Source organism: Hyperolius riggenbachi, chromosome 8 (genome assembly GCF_040937935.1).
Source record: "Hyperolius riggenbachi isolate aHypRig1 chromosome 8, aHypRig1.pri, whole genome shotgun sequence".
NCBI lineage: Eukaryota > Metazoa > Chordata > Amphibia > Anura > Hyperoliidae > Hyperolius > Hyperolius riggenbachi.
The window spans coordinates 80699949-80714090 of NC_090653.1; the positions used below are offsets into that span (position 1 = coordinate 80699949).

Sequence of the window (14142 nt, forward strand, 5' to 3'; positions counted from 1 at the left end):
TGCGATTGCGCCATGAACCTTCGAGAACTGAGCACAACACCAAAAACCGTGCAGCCCAACAATTGCCATTCATGAAAAATCCAAACAAGCTAATGGAAAATGATATGTAAAACAAAGCACAAGAAGAAACAGACGGGAGCCCCCAATAGTGTATTACTGATGGTATTTTGGGATCAATTGTGATTAACAGATAGAGATATACTCACAAACATGGGTTGCCAGGTGTCAAGCAACCACTCTTTGCACATATGGGGATATTAGGCCTGTCTCCACTCAGGCTAAGAAGTCGCTCTCTGTAGTAGGAAAAGAAGGGGTGTTCACACCCATCCACCAGGTGGATAACAGTATGCAGTAATTACAGAGGCGCCAGCAGAATAAAACAAGGACCAATATAAAAACAATAAAATCAGGCGGGTAAGGGTGGGCTTACCTCGCCAGAAGCCAAACACAACCACTGTGATTAGTATAAACAAAAATTTAATCTGTACTCCAGTAAAACAATTGCAACGCGTTTCGCTGGTCTCAAGCCCGCTTCCTCAGGCAAAATACAAGAAAGGAGCAGCTGTAATACACAAATAAAAATAAATGAGTCCAGTGATTTACATGAGAGGAAATCGGGAAGAGACAGCCAAGTCCACCTGAATGGAGAAGAGCCCATACATAAAACTCTGAGCCGTTTTACAAATTATTTTATGTGACTGCAATACTCTTTTATACCTAAATGTTTTGCGTGCAACAAAAAGTGGGCGTAACCATACACTAGAAAGTGGCTATCATTACCGGTCATGGGCAGGCAAAATAAACAATAAGGAGCTGTGTTATTCAAGCACAATGGGCTTTCCCAGCAAAACTTTGGATGAAGTCCTTCTCTTGTAATAAAAAGTAATGCCATAGTTACCATACATATGGCAGGGATTATATTCATTCAATAAGATTTCATGGGGTGCTTTGCAACTTGGGGGATGCTCCAGTACCGGCAAGTTCCCCCCCCTGAAGCCGCCGCTGACCTGAATTAACCCAAATACCTTCTGTTTTATAAAGGAAAAAATAATTTTAGCATTGATTTTTAATAGAGGGCTTTTTGGTCTCTAATACCTTTATACCTTCCAGGTGGTTCTAGGTCACCACAAGCTGTCTGCATATTCTTTAGTACTGGTCCAAGCCCTATCCCATAGAGACACATTAACCCATGCCATGTACAGAAGAGGACCATTAAGTCCAAAACTGGCTGTATGTATGATGGACGGATGTGGCTCTGTAAAAAAAAAAAATAGCCACAGGTTCACTATACAACAGCAGTTCTGGATGTGCAGCCTTGCTTTTAAGTGCATAAAGAGATGATTTGCATATTCTGAAGTGATGCATCATGGGAAACTATAGTTGCTCACTTACAGCTGAATTATCGTAAATACCTTCTATTTTAACAAGGCAAAATTACATCATTACCCTTCTCTCAGCAAGTGAGATTTTGAGAGGAACAAGGACTGCAGCACGAATTCTGAGCAGCAAAACCTCTCACAGTGATTTTGTGGCATCACAGTGTAAGCATTTCACTGTGCAGCAACTCCTCACAACTAGAGATGTCGCGAACCTCCGATTTTCGGTTCGCGAACCTTCGCGGAAGGTTCGGTTTGCGGAAAAGTTCGCAAACCGCAATAATGGGGAGGCGAACTTTGAAAAATAGAAAAAATTATGCTGGCCACAAAAGTGATGGAAAAGATGTTTCAAGGGGTCTAACACCTGGAGGGGGGCATGGCGGAGTGGGATACATGCCCAAAGTCCCGGGGAAAAATCTGGATTTGACGCAAAGCAGCGTTTTAAGGGCAGAAATCACATTGAATGCTAAATTGCAGGCCTAACGAGCTTTCAAACATCTTGCATGGGTATACATCAATTAGGGAGTGTAATTAGAGTTCTGCTTCACACTGACACACCAAACTCACTGTGTAACGCACCGCAAACAGTTGTTTGCGTAGTGGCGACCGTGCTGGACTGGTGCGCACCGTGGCCAGAGTGTAGGCCGTGGCGTTTTTAAAGCCCATATGGTCGCCGGGCTGTGGTAGCTCAATGATAGAACAACAGTGACTGTCCAGCTGATCAAATTTGGTCTGACCACCATGAAGCAACGACCTTATTATCTTTTGTGTGCCACCCCCACCCGAGACACTCAAATAGCCGGCGGTCATTGCTTCATTGTGATACGCAAGCCCCTTCACCGCGGCAAGGTAATGATCACGAAGGGGGATGGGCACATGTACATGTCTTGTTTTTTTGTTGCAGCCGCCCGCAGTGCAGCCAGAAAAATTAGGCAGGCATGTACACGCACCAGAAAAATTCGTGTAGCGGCCTTAAAAATTCAGGAATCCGCCTAGAGTCCTGGACCCTGTTGGTGGTGGCGGAGAAGGCAAGCGGCCTGCAGGCAGAGATGCTGTGTGTGGGGACTGACTTAGTCTTCGGTCGTGCAGTAGCCCTCCGGGATCCATTCCTCATTCATTTTGATAAAGGTCAGGTACTGAACACTGTCGTGACTTAGGCGACTTCTCTTCTCAGTAACTATGCCTCCAGCTGCACTGAAGGTCCTTTCTGACAGGACGCTTGCGGCAGTGCAAGAGAGAAGTTGTATGGCAAATTGGGACAGCTCTGGCCACAGGTCAAGCCTGCGCAACCAGTAGTCCAAGGGTTCATCGTTGCTTTTCGCAGTGTCTACATCCACACTCAAGGCCAGGTAGTCGGCTACCTGCCGGTCCAGGCGTTGGTGGAGAGTGGATCCGGAAGGACTATAGCGAGGAGTTGGACTAAAGAACATCCGCATGTCCGACATCACCCTGAGATCGCTGGAGCGTCCTGTCCTTGCCTGCGTGGACTTGGGAGGAGGAGGGTTACTGCCAGTGGTACCTTGATTGCGTTGTGCAGCCACATCACCCTTAAACGCATTGTAAAGCATCATCGACAGCTTGTTCTGCAAGTGCTGCATCCTTTCCGCCTTGTGTTGAGTTGTTAACAGGTCCGCCACTTTGTGCCTGTACCGAGGGTCTAGTAGCGTGGCCACCCAGTACAGGTCATTCGACTTGAGTTTTTTGATACGGGGGTCCCTCAACAGGCTGGACAACATGAAAGAGGCCATCTGCACAAAGCTGGATGCAGACGTACTCTCCATTCCTCTTGCTCTTCCTCAGTGACGGGATGCAACTCCTCTTCCTCCTCCCAGCCACGAACAATACCACGGGAACGTGGAGCAGCAGAAGCCCTCTGTGACGGCTGCCGCGGTTGTTCTTCTTCCGCCGCCTCTTCCTCCTCCAAAGAAACACCTTCCTCATCATCACCATCATCAGAGTCTGACTCCTCTCCTTCCCCACACGACTCCTCCTCTTCCTCCTCCTCCTCCTCCCCCCTCTGTGCTGCCACAGGTGTTGTGGGAACATCGGGTTCGGGTGTAAATGGCTCCCACGACTCCTGCTGCCGTAACTCTTCTCGTTCACGCTCCTCCACAGCTGTATCCACCACTCTACGCACGGCACGCTCCAGGAAGTAGGCGTAGGGGATCAAGTCGCTGATGGTGCCCACATCGCGAATCACCAGTTTGGTCACCTCCTCAAAGGGCTCCATGACCCTGCATGCATTTCGCATCAGTGTCCAGTTGTTGGGCCACAACATCCCCATCCTCCCAGATTGTGTCCTTGTACTGTAATGATACAGGTACCGGGTGACGGCTTTCTCCTGGTCTAGCAGGCGAGAGAACATCAGCAGGGTGGAATTCCAGCGAGTCAGGCGTCTCACCGGCAAGTTGTTTCTACGCTGAATGTCCGCAAAGCGTGCCATGGCCTTGTAAGAGCGCCTGAAATGCCCACACAACTTCCTGGCCTGCTTCAGGACGTCCTCTAAGCCTGGGTACTTGGACACAAATCTTTGCACGACCAGATTCAGCACATGTGCCATGCAGGGTATGTGTGTCAGCTTTCCCAAATTCAACGCAGCAATGAGATTGCTGCCGTTGTCACACACCACGTTGCCGATCTCAAGCTTGTGCGGGGTCAGCCATTGCTCCACCTGTTTGTTAAGAGCAGCAAGGAGAGCTGCTCCAGTGACTCTCCGCTTTCAGGCAAGACATGTCTAACACTGCGTGACACCGTCGTACCTGGCATGTAGCATAGGCCCTGGGGAGCTGGGGCTGTGTAGCTGGACAGGAGATCACGGCACCAGCCAAGGAGGAGGAGGATGATGACAGCGAAGCGGTGGTAGCAGGTGGAGAGGTGGTAGCTGGAGGCCTGCCTGCAAGCCGTGGAGGTGTGACAAGTCGGTCCGCTGCACAGCCAGGTACTCCCTGCTTGCTGCCATCGGTCACCAGGTTGACCCAATGGGCTGTGTATGTAATGTAGTGGCCCTGCCCGTGCTTGGCAGACCAGGCATCCGTGGTCACTTGGACCCTTGACCCAACGCTGTGTGCCAGAGATGACACCACTTGCCTCTCAACTGCACGGTACAGTTTGGGTATGGCCTTTTGTGAAAAATAATTGTGGCCTGGTATCTTCCACTGCGGTGTACCAATGGCCACAGACTTACGGAAAACCTCCGACTCCACCAGCTTGTATGGTAATAGCTGGCGAGCTAATAGTTCCGCCACGCCAGCTGTCAGACGCTGGGCAAGAGGGTGACTGGCAGACATTTGCTTCTTACGCTCAAATACTTCCTTCACGGACAGCAGGGTACTGCTGTGGGCAGAGGAGAAGGAACCGCTGAAGGGAAGAGGCGGTGTGGAGGAGGGTGGCTGTGAAGGTGCAAGGGAGAAAGTAGATGAAGACTATACACCTGAAGGAGGAAGAGGAGAAGGAGGGTGGCTTGTCTTTTGAGGGGTGCTGCTTTTCCTCAGGTGTTCTTGCCATAGCTGTTTGTGCCTTCTCTCCAGGTGCCTTCGTAAGGCACCTGTCCCTACGTGAGAGTTGGCCTTTCCACGGCTCAATTTTTGCTGGCAGAGACAACAGATGGCTTTGCACACGTGAAAAAATTTCCAAACCGCTGAGCCACCCTGGGTTAATGGCGCTACGGTGGCATCAGCAGCTGACGTTGAAGGGCATGTTGGCTGGCTGGCCATAGCTGGCAATACATGGCGCCGGACACTGCCCCCAGCTGTTTCTGAGGACGAGCTCCCTCTGCTTCTATCATGGAGTCGTCTCCTCCTACTCCTCTCTGACTCCTCCTCTGAACTGTCCCCCTGGTCATCTCCTCTACCGGGAACATATGTGGTATCCGTATAATCGTCATCATAATCCTCCTGGCCAGCTGCGCTTTCCTCAGACACCTCCTCAACTGCACCAACTTCAGGTGGTTCATCATCCCCCTCCTCCATACTATCGCCACCTAACTCAGACGTATGAGGTGGTGTACCTGTGCCTTCTTGTTGTTGTTGCAGTAGTGGCTGGGAATCAGTGATTTCACCACCACCACCAAATAACTCCTGCGAAGTGTCAAATGCAGCGGATGTGGTGCTTGTTGTAGCTCTAGTGGTTGCAGGAGATGAGGTGTTCTGTGTTAAATACTCAAGCACCTCCTAACGATTTTGGGAAGTGATGGCACGTGCCTTCTTCTGAGCACTGTATTTTGGGCCAGGTCCGCACGAAATCACAGCAACACCACCTCGCACAGCCACAGACCTGCCGATGCCTGGTGGCCTTCCTCTGGGTCTACCTCTACCTCTTCCTCTACCTGGTTTGTCCATTTTGTCCATCACGGGGGGATACTAGGTATATGCAGTGAGGTGGGTTCACTCAACACAACAGGTAGTTAGATGCAGTGAGCTGGGTTCACTGAACAGTAAAGGTACTTAAGATGCAGTGAGGTGGGTTCTCACTCAACACCACAGGTAGTTAGATGCAGTGAGCTGGGTTCACTGAACAGCAAAGGTACTTAAGATGCAGTGAGGTGGGTTCTCACTCAACACAACAGGTAGTTAGATGCAGTGAGGTGGCCAGGTGGGTTCACTCAACACAACAGGTAGTTAGATGCAGTGAGCTGGGTTCACTCAACACAAAGCTAGGTATATGCAGTGATGAGGTGGGTTAAAGGGAACCTAAACTGAATGGGGGGTAAAGAGTTTCACTTACCTGGGGCTATTACCAGCCCCCTGCAGCAGTCCTGTGCCCTCGGCACCGCTCTGGAATCCTCTGGTCCCCCGCTGTCACTTAGTTTCGTTTTTGACGACTCACCAGTCGCCGGCCACCATGCGTATTATTGGACGCATTCACCAATGCAATTAGTGCTATTGCGTACCGCAACGCGTACAAAAGTGACAGCGGGGGACCAGAGGATTCCAGAGCGGCGCCGAGGGCACAGGACTGCTGCAGGGGGCTGGTAATAGCCCCAGGTAAGTGAAACTCTTTACCCCCCGTTCAGTTAAGGTTCCCTTTAAGTAAACATAACAGGTACTGGGGTATATGCAGTACTGGGTAGTACAATGTGCAGCTCCCTGTCACACACACACAGGTAGTCACTGAATGTGCTGGGTTGCTGGCAGTGGCACACACACTATCAATTAGCAAGGCTGTGCATGCAACAAAAGTGTCAGTTTGACACACAGAAAAAAAAAATGTACAGGATGAGCTCTGAAAAGAGCTTTTGCTGTTGATGGGTGCTTTAAAAGCAATACTAATCAGTCAGGAGCAAGCAAAGCAGCCTAGAACCTAACTAATCTGTCCCTAGGAGAAAAAGTCTGCAGCAGCTGTCCCTTTCCTCTCTCTAGCAGGCACACGAGTGAGTGTAATGGCCGCCAGACGCTGCCTTATATAAGGGGGGGTGGGGCTCCAGGGCTTAGTGTAGCCTGAATGGCTACAATGTGCCTGTTGACTGTGATGCTGAGCGTCAAAGTTGACCCTCATAGTGCATTATGGGGCGAATCGAACTTCCGCAAAAGTTCGCCTGGGGCAGGCGAACGCGAACCCCCTAAGTTCGCCTGGAACCGTTCGCCTGGAACCGTTCGCCGGCGAACCGTTCGCTACATCTCTGCTCACAACACAAATCAAAGCTTTTGCATAGACAAGGCCCAAGAACATACCCTAATCTAAGTAGCGTGTGAAGGGTTAGGCTAACCACATCTTCTATAAGCCAGCTGTATGCTGGGAATAAAGCCCACAATTCCATGTTTACTTGAGAAACACCGGCATCCGAGGGCTATTAAAATATGAATGGACAGAGTTTAAAGAACATTTGGGGAAAGGGTCAAGTTCTATGAATTATAAACGTACGTCATGAACTGGGTGTGGTTTATTTTTGTTTGTTTGTTGTTTTTTTTACAGGCAAGGCAGACAAAGTCATCAAATGTACCAAAAAAAACACCCCATACTCCTTACTGACAGTCATGGAGGGGTTAAAGGATATTCCAGACACCACCGAAGTCCGCCAGAGAGCAAACGAAGGACACGCTATGTGCTTTTGTCAGGGTGTGTACCCCATGACTCACCTCTCCGGCTTGTGCTTAGTTCTGTGGAATGGATACAAGGGAACAGTATGAAAAGCAGGGCAAACTGAATTAAAGGGAAACAAAACAAAGAAACTATTAAACAATCTAATAAACTTTTTCTCTTCACATGATTGAAGCTGAATAGTTTAAGAAAGGCCTTAAAGTGACCCTGGCCATTGTAAATTAAAGCAAGCCTGAACTAAAAATTAAAAGTCAAATTAAACAAACACATCATACTTACCTCCTGTGTAGTCTACTCATCAATCTCTTTCTCCTCTCCTGCGTCCTGTTTGTCCACTGTGATCACTGGGATTCTCCATCCTCCATTTTAAAAATGGCAATGACCCTGTAACAGCTTCTGGGTCAGCACACTGTTAAACTATAATATTGCCCACTTGATCCATAGGGAAACATGGACATTACCTTGCACAGCAGTTGCCTTTTCAGCTATGACACAACTGATCTATTTCAGTTCTGATAAATTAGACAGCGGATTAGACCGAGACCGGCGGCGGGGAACGGAGCACGGTTGGAGGACGGTGTGGGACATTACAGCTGCAGGGGGCCGATAGAAGACCCAGGTAAGTGTCAGTTTTTATTTTCAAACACCTCCCCCCAGAACTCCTTTAAGCATATGATGAGGAAGAATAAACTGGGGTTTACCATTTTCCTTTGAGTATAGGTTATGGTTTGTTTCTTTCTCTTTGGGGACATTTCACCTTGGTAAGTTAAAGAGGACCTGAAACCAAATGAACATAATGAATAAAATTACTTATTTTTTTACAATATTCATTTTTTACATTATTTAGTCAGTGTTTACCCGTTGTAAAATCTTTACTCTCCCTGATGTACTTTCTGAAATATATGACAGGTGGCAACATTTTAGTAATGTCAGGTGATCTCTGCAGAATGTTTGTTTACTGAGACATGTAAAGCCTTAGTGGGAGGGCGGGGCAACATACTAATATACAGCAATATATGCTATAGGAAGTGTTTCTGATGCTAAAACCTGGAAAATTACCTTAAAAGGGGGTATCCTGAATAATTTACTGCATTCTACTTATAGGTCGTTACAGTGCCTCTAACATTTTCATTGGCCAAAATGTTTCTTACCCCGACATAGAGGGCTCGTTCACACTGTAGGCATTTGTGGCTTTTTTTTTTTTACACGCAGGCGATTTTTAAAATTGCCCACCAAACGCTTGTGCGATGCAGGTATATGAGAAGGTTCATATCAGCGCGGGTCGTGCGCTGTGCGGTCGGCAAAGTGGTGCGTGGGCCAGTTTTGGGGAGATTCCGCCTCAATGGAAAGTACAGGAGAAACGCAAAATGCTCACAAAATTGCTTTGTGTAGCGATTGCGTTCACATTTTTGAGAATAAATACATTGTATTTATTGTTTTCCGGGTCAAAGAGTTCACTTCCTGACTTGCGTCATGAAGTGAATTAAAAAAAAAATATCTCTCGGGAAAAGCGCGTAGAAATGCGCTTTGCACAAAAACGAATCACCCACCCGAGCGCCGGGAGAAGAAAAAAAAAATAGACTCCTTTCAAAAATGGCCAACGCGAACAGCCTTGCGAGTGGAACGCAATGTGAACGAGGCCCAAGAGCTGCTTTTTTCCATAATCTACCAGGGCAGTTTTGCCATCCAGCTGTCATTTCTCGCTGCAGGAAATTCGCACAGGATTTTCCCACAGGATTAGTGCAGTTTCCACCCCTCCCCATTCATAATGTAGATCTTGCTGCTCAACCGGGTGCCCCCCCAAAAAATCAGAAATGCTTGTTTTGTGAAAATTGTCTAAATTTATAGCTAACTTTAGTAATCTCAAAATATGACAGTTGTCACAGAAAAAGAAATTGGTAATAACGCTGCAGAGGAAAACACGCTTTCAGTGACGAGCTATGACTCGCCCTGTCCTGAAGGGGGCGCTTACCTCTCACTTCTTGAGCTATGACTCCCCTGTCATGAAGGGGGAGCTAAACTCTCACTTCCTGTCACAAGTCTGAGAATCTCCAGAAGGAGCAAAGCATACCCTTCCAATTGTACATTTGTATATTGCTCTACTAAAAATAATAATAATAATGTAACTTTAACATTACCTTAACAGATATAGGAGTAGCCAAAGAAAGTGCAAATTGGAGCGTAGCTAAAAATAAATAAATACGAAAAGAAAGACCGGTCACTTTGCTGTACCATCTCTCCTCCTATCCCTGCGACTACTGTACTACTGTACTGCGACTACTGCAGGTGGTATAAGTGTATGTTTTCTGACCAACCAAGCTTAGATCCAAAATAGTGGGAAAGGCTCAAGATAACCAGAGAAATTGGGGAAAACCATTCCCAGAGCAAATAGGGAGCGGAGACCGGGGCGGACTGACCATTAGGGCACTCGAGCATGGACCGAGGGCCCGTGGTCAGTGAGGGACCTGCTCCTGGTGTGATTGAGAGGCGGGGGGAGCGGGCATAGTAGTTACAACTCACCTTCCGCCGCCGATCCCCACCGCAGCCTTTGTCTCCCTTCCTCTCTCCCAGGCGTCCATCGTGTTGGGAACAGCACCTCCTTGTGATGAGGTGATATAGCATGTCATCACAGGGGGCGCTGTTACCAATGCGACAGACGCCGGGAGAGGAAGGAGATAGGTGCTGCGAGGGATCAGCGACGGAAGGCGAATTGTAACTACTATGCCCACTCCTCCCGCCACTGCGGGACACCTACCTATCTAACCTATACTGCAGGCACCTACCTATCTAACCTATACTAGCGGCTCCTATCTATCATATACATGGGGCACCTACCCATCTAACCTATACTCAAGGCACCTACCCATCTAACCTATACTCAAGGCACCTACCTATCTAACCTATACTGCGGTCACCTACCTAACTTATACTGGGGGAACCTACCTATCTAACCTACACTGTGGACACCTACCTATCTAACCTATGCTGGGGGAACCTACCTAACTAACCTATACTGTGGGCACCTACCTATCTAGCCTATACTGCCGGACACCTACTCTTATCTAACCTATACTGGGCGAACCTACCTAACATATACTGGGGCAACTGTACTGGCTACCTATATTGGAGGCACCTACGCCTCCGCTGCGCAAGCAGGTGTGGCTTGCAGGTGTATGGGGCCCCATAATCTCCTATTGCCCGGGGGCTCCATGAGCTGTCAGCCCGTCCCTGGCTGTGATATTACTAATGGTGGTAACTCCTCCAGGAAACTTTGTTGTGATGATGGAGCAAACTTCAGGGAGCCACACAGAGGAATGACCAGCGGAGAGGAGCAGCCTCCTAATTATTATATGTGTATTATCAAAATCATTTCGCCAAGTACATTTTTGTTTGTACAAAAAAAAAAAAAACATGATGATTCCACATATTTTGACTTTGAAAATTAAAATCTTGCCTGGAGTAAGACTTAAAAGCTTTTACCCCAGTTCAGGGGTACTTTATTTAATTAAAGCCCATGGTGCGTTAGATTACCTTAGACCAGGCATGTCCAAAGTCCATCCCGGGGGCTAAATGCGTCCCTCCGAGCCTTTTCTGGTGGCCCCAAAAGCTCTCTACAGTTGTTAATTCCATGCAGCCCGTAGCTGCTGTGCCACATGCAGGGGCCACTTTGTGTTGCTGCTCTGCCTCCCCCTTTGCTTACCTGTAGGTTATCAGCCACCACAGTAGTAGCCACTGATTAGCAGCTGCCCTTATGCCAGCAACACTAACAGCCACTGATTAGCAGCTGCTACTATGCCAGCAACAGTAACAGCCACTGATTAGCAACTGCCACTCTGCCAGCTGCAGTAACAGCCACTGATTAGCAGCTGCCACTGCGCCAGCAGCAATAACAGCCACTGATTAGCAGCTGCCATTATGCCGGCAACAGTAACAGCCACTGATTAGCAGCTGCCACTGTGCCGGCAGCAGTAACAGCCACTGATTAGCAGCTGCCACTGTCAGCAGCAGTAACAGCCACCGATTAGCAGCCGCCACTATGCCAGCAACAGTAACAGCCACTGATTAGCAACTGCCACTATGCCAGCAGCAGTAACAGCCACTGATTAGCAGCTGCCACTGTGCCAGCAGCAGTAACAGCCACTGATTAGCAGCTGCCACTGTGTCAGCAGCAGTAACATCCACTGATTAGCAGCTGCCATTATGCCAGCAACAGTAACATCCACTGATTAGCAACTGCCACCGTCTTAACTGCACGCAGTATATGGGTTATTTCTCATTGAAATATTTTATTTGACAGAATGTCACAGGCATATAGTGTACCTAACGGTATCAGCAAATATTTAATCGTGCTAGAGATGGCACTTGGTTCAGCAAAGCGCTCATTCAGGAACCAGAGCAAAGGCAGTGTGAAAGCAGCCATGCGTGGTAAAACTAAAGCCTTCAGTTTTTATGTTTATTTAATAAAATGATTAATGGTGTAGAAAAAAAAAAGTGGTAAAACTTAATTTTGCTCAACTGATTTAGTTCCACAAAACTTATCTAGTTCTGATTGTGTATGACAAATAAAATAGTGACAAATTGAACAGTGTGCAGTTACCTTCAGTCATGTCTTATTAAAATGTCACTCTTCATTTTTACGCTTCTTCCCTTTTTTAGTATTATTGCTAGTACAGTACTACAACAAGCTGTATTACACAGCTGTACTGGAGTTTCCTCTAGTGACAGCTCTAGAGCTCTGCATGCCTTCATTGCAATAGCTGCTTAGCATCCCCAACAGATGGTATTGAGATGGCAGCGATTACTCCAACTGACATGTACACATCCCCAGCACACTCGTGGGCGAGCAGCATCCCTCCACCGGCTAATGAATGTGTCATTGCAGGAAAAGTAGACTGTATGAGCGGGATTTGTGAAATGTTACTTATTAATTAGAATTCTGGATGTCATTTACTGTTGCCATGCATTTCCAGCAAGTTTACTGGGAAGTTTAGTGATGGCACATTATATGTATTTTTGTACTGAAGGGATATTCTTGGTGGAGAATGTTAGGAAAGGGAGTTTGTTAACTAACTAATTGCTGAAAGAGGAACTTTAATATAAACTTGAACTTTATCCCAATCAGTAGCCGAGACTCCCTTTCTCACAAGAAATATTTACCTTTTCCCTAAAGGCCCTTTTCCACTAGCGGCGTTTGTGATGCTGAATCGCAAAATCACAAACCGCTAGTGATTTTTTTAAAATCGCTACGGTTTGCTAAATAACATAGGAATCGCGGTAGGTTATTTCTACTACCGCAATTCGTTTTTGCCTCAAACGCGATATTTGCCGCGGTTTTGCTATGCACACTACAGCATAGCAAAATCGTGAACGCAATCGCCGGAACTTTCATGCATTTTGCGATTCAGCAATCGCTAGCGTTCAGCGTGAACGCTAGCGATTGCTAGTAGAAAAGGGCCCTAAGATTTCATCAGGGACTGCTGTGTGACTGATATTGAAGTGAAACCCCTCCCACAGTGTGATGTCAGTGCCATGGGTAAAAGCAGTTGGTGCTCCCCCTTTTTTTTTTTCATGCCTGCAAACAATATAGATGCTGACTTGCAGGCTCACAGAAGACCAAACAATGTAAACAAATTACACGGATAAATCATTTCTTGAGCCATCTTCCATTTTTTTAGCTTCTCATTTTGTAATGACTTGATTTTTTCCCCCTGCTACTATCATTCAGTAAAGTCTTTATTTTACTGCTTCCAGACCTTGGTAATTGAAATCTACACCGTTTGGGAGCAGTTATCCCTGCCAGGGCGTATATTTCAATTATCCCTGCCACGTGCGCCATTGACTCTCGCTGTTCCCGCTGCTGTCTGTGTCGTTGTACCTGCTTGCTCTGCTGTCACACAGACAGCAGAGCTTCTGTATATCGGGCAAGAGCCAATTTCATTCCTGTGATTGCTGAGTCAATAACTGCACTTAAAAGGGCATGGCCATCTCTGGTCTTAACCACTTGCCGACCGCCCACAGCCGTTAAGTGGCGGCAAAGTGGAGCGCAGAACGACAGCAATACACCCATCGGCAGCGGCTCGTTCTGCGCTGTCTGGTCGAGAATCGCGCGCAACGAGCATCCGCCGGCAATAGGCTCCGCCCACCCGCGACATCAACCCGCCAGCCGTTTGGAAGCGCCGGCGGGTTGTTAACCCACAGATCGCTGCACAGTAAGCGTATAATACGCTTTGTAATGTATACAAAGCATATTATACAGGCTGCCTCCTGCCCTGGTTGTCCCAGTGATCGAGGGACCACCAGGGCAGGCTGCAGCCCTCCTTGCCTGCGCACACACACACACACACACACACACACACACACACACACACATCTGCCCCCCCCCCCCTGATTGCCCACAGCACTCCTCAGACCCCCCTGCCCACCCCCCAGACCCATGTTTGCACCCAATCACCCCCCTAATCACCCATCAATCACTCCCTGTCACTATCTGTCAACACTATTTGTTAGGTTAAGTCCTAAACTGCCCCCTGGGGGCTCCTGATCACCCCCCCACACACACACACACGCTCAGATCATCCCCAGACACCCCCCCCCCCCCCGTGTACTGCATACATCTATTCTTCCATGTAATCACCCGCTGATCACCTGTCAATCACCCATCAATCACCCCCTGTCACCACCTGTCAATAACACCCATCAGATCAGACCCTAACCTGCCCCTTGCGGGCAC

At 47.9% G+C, this 14142-nt stretch overlaps 1 protein-coding gene across 1 annotated transcript in view; it reads right to left on the minus strand.

Annotated features, from left to right (window-relative positions):
- Nucleotides 1-7236: 7236 nt before the first annotated feature.
- The window catches only part of COQ8B (coenzyme Q8B), a 90258-nt gene continuing 83352 nt past the window's right edge, over nt 7237-14142 (minus strand). Inside the window, exons 18-20 of the mRNA XM_068250785.1 lie at nt 9551-9597; nt 8114-8189; nt 7237-7471 (exon numbers count right to left, since the gene is read on the minus strand). The gene's annotated coding sequence lies outside the window, so the exon portion shown is untranslated. The remainder of the gene's footprint in view (nt 7472-8113; nt 8190-9550; nt 9598-14142) is intronic.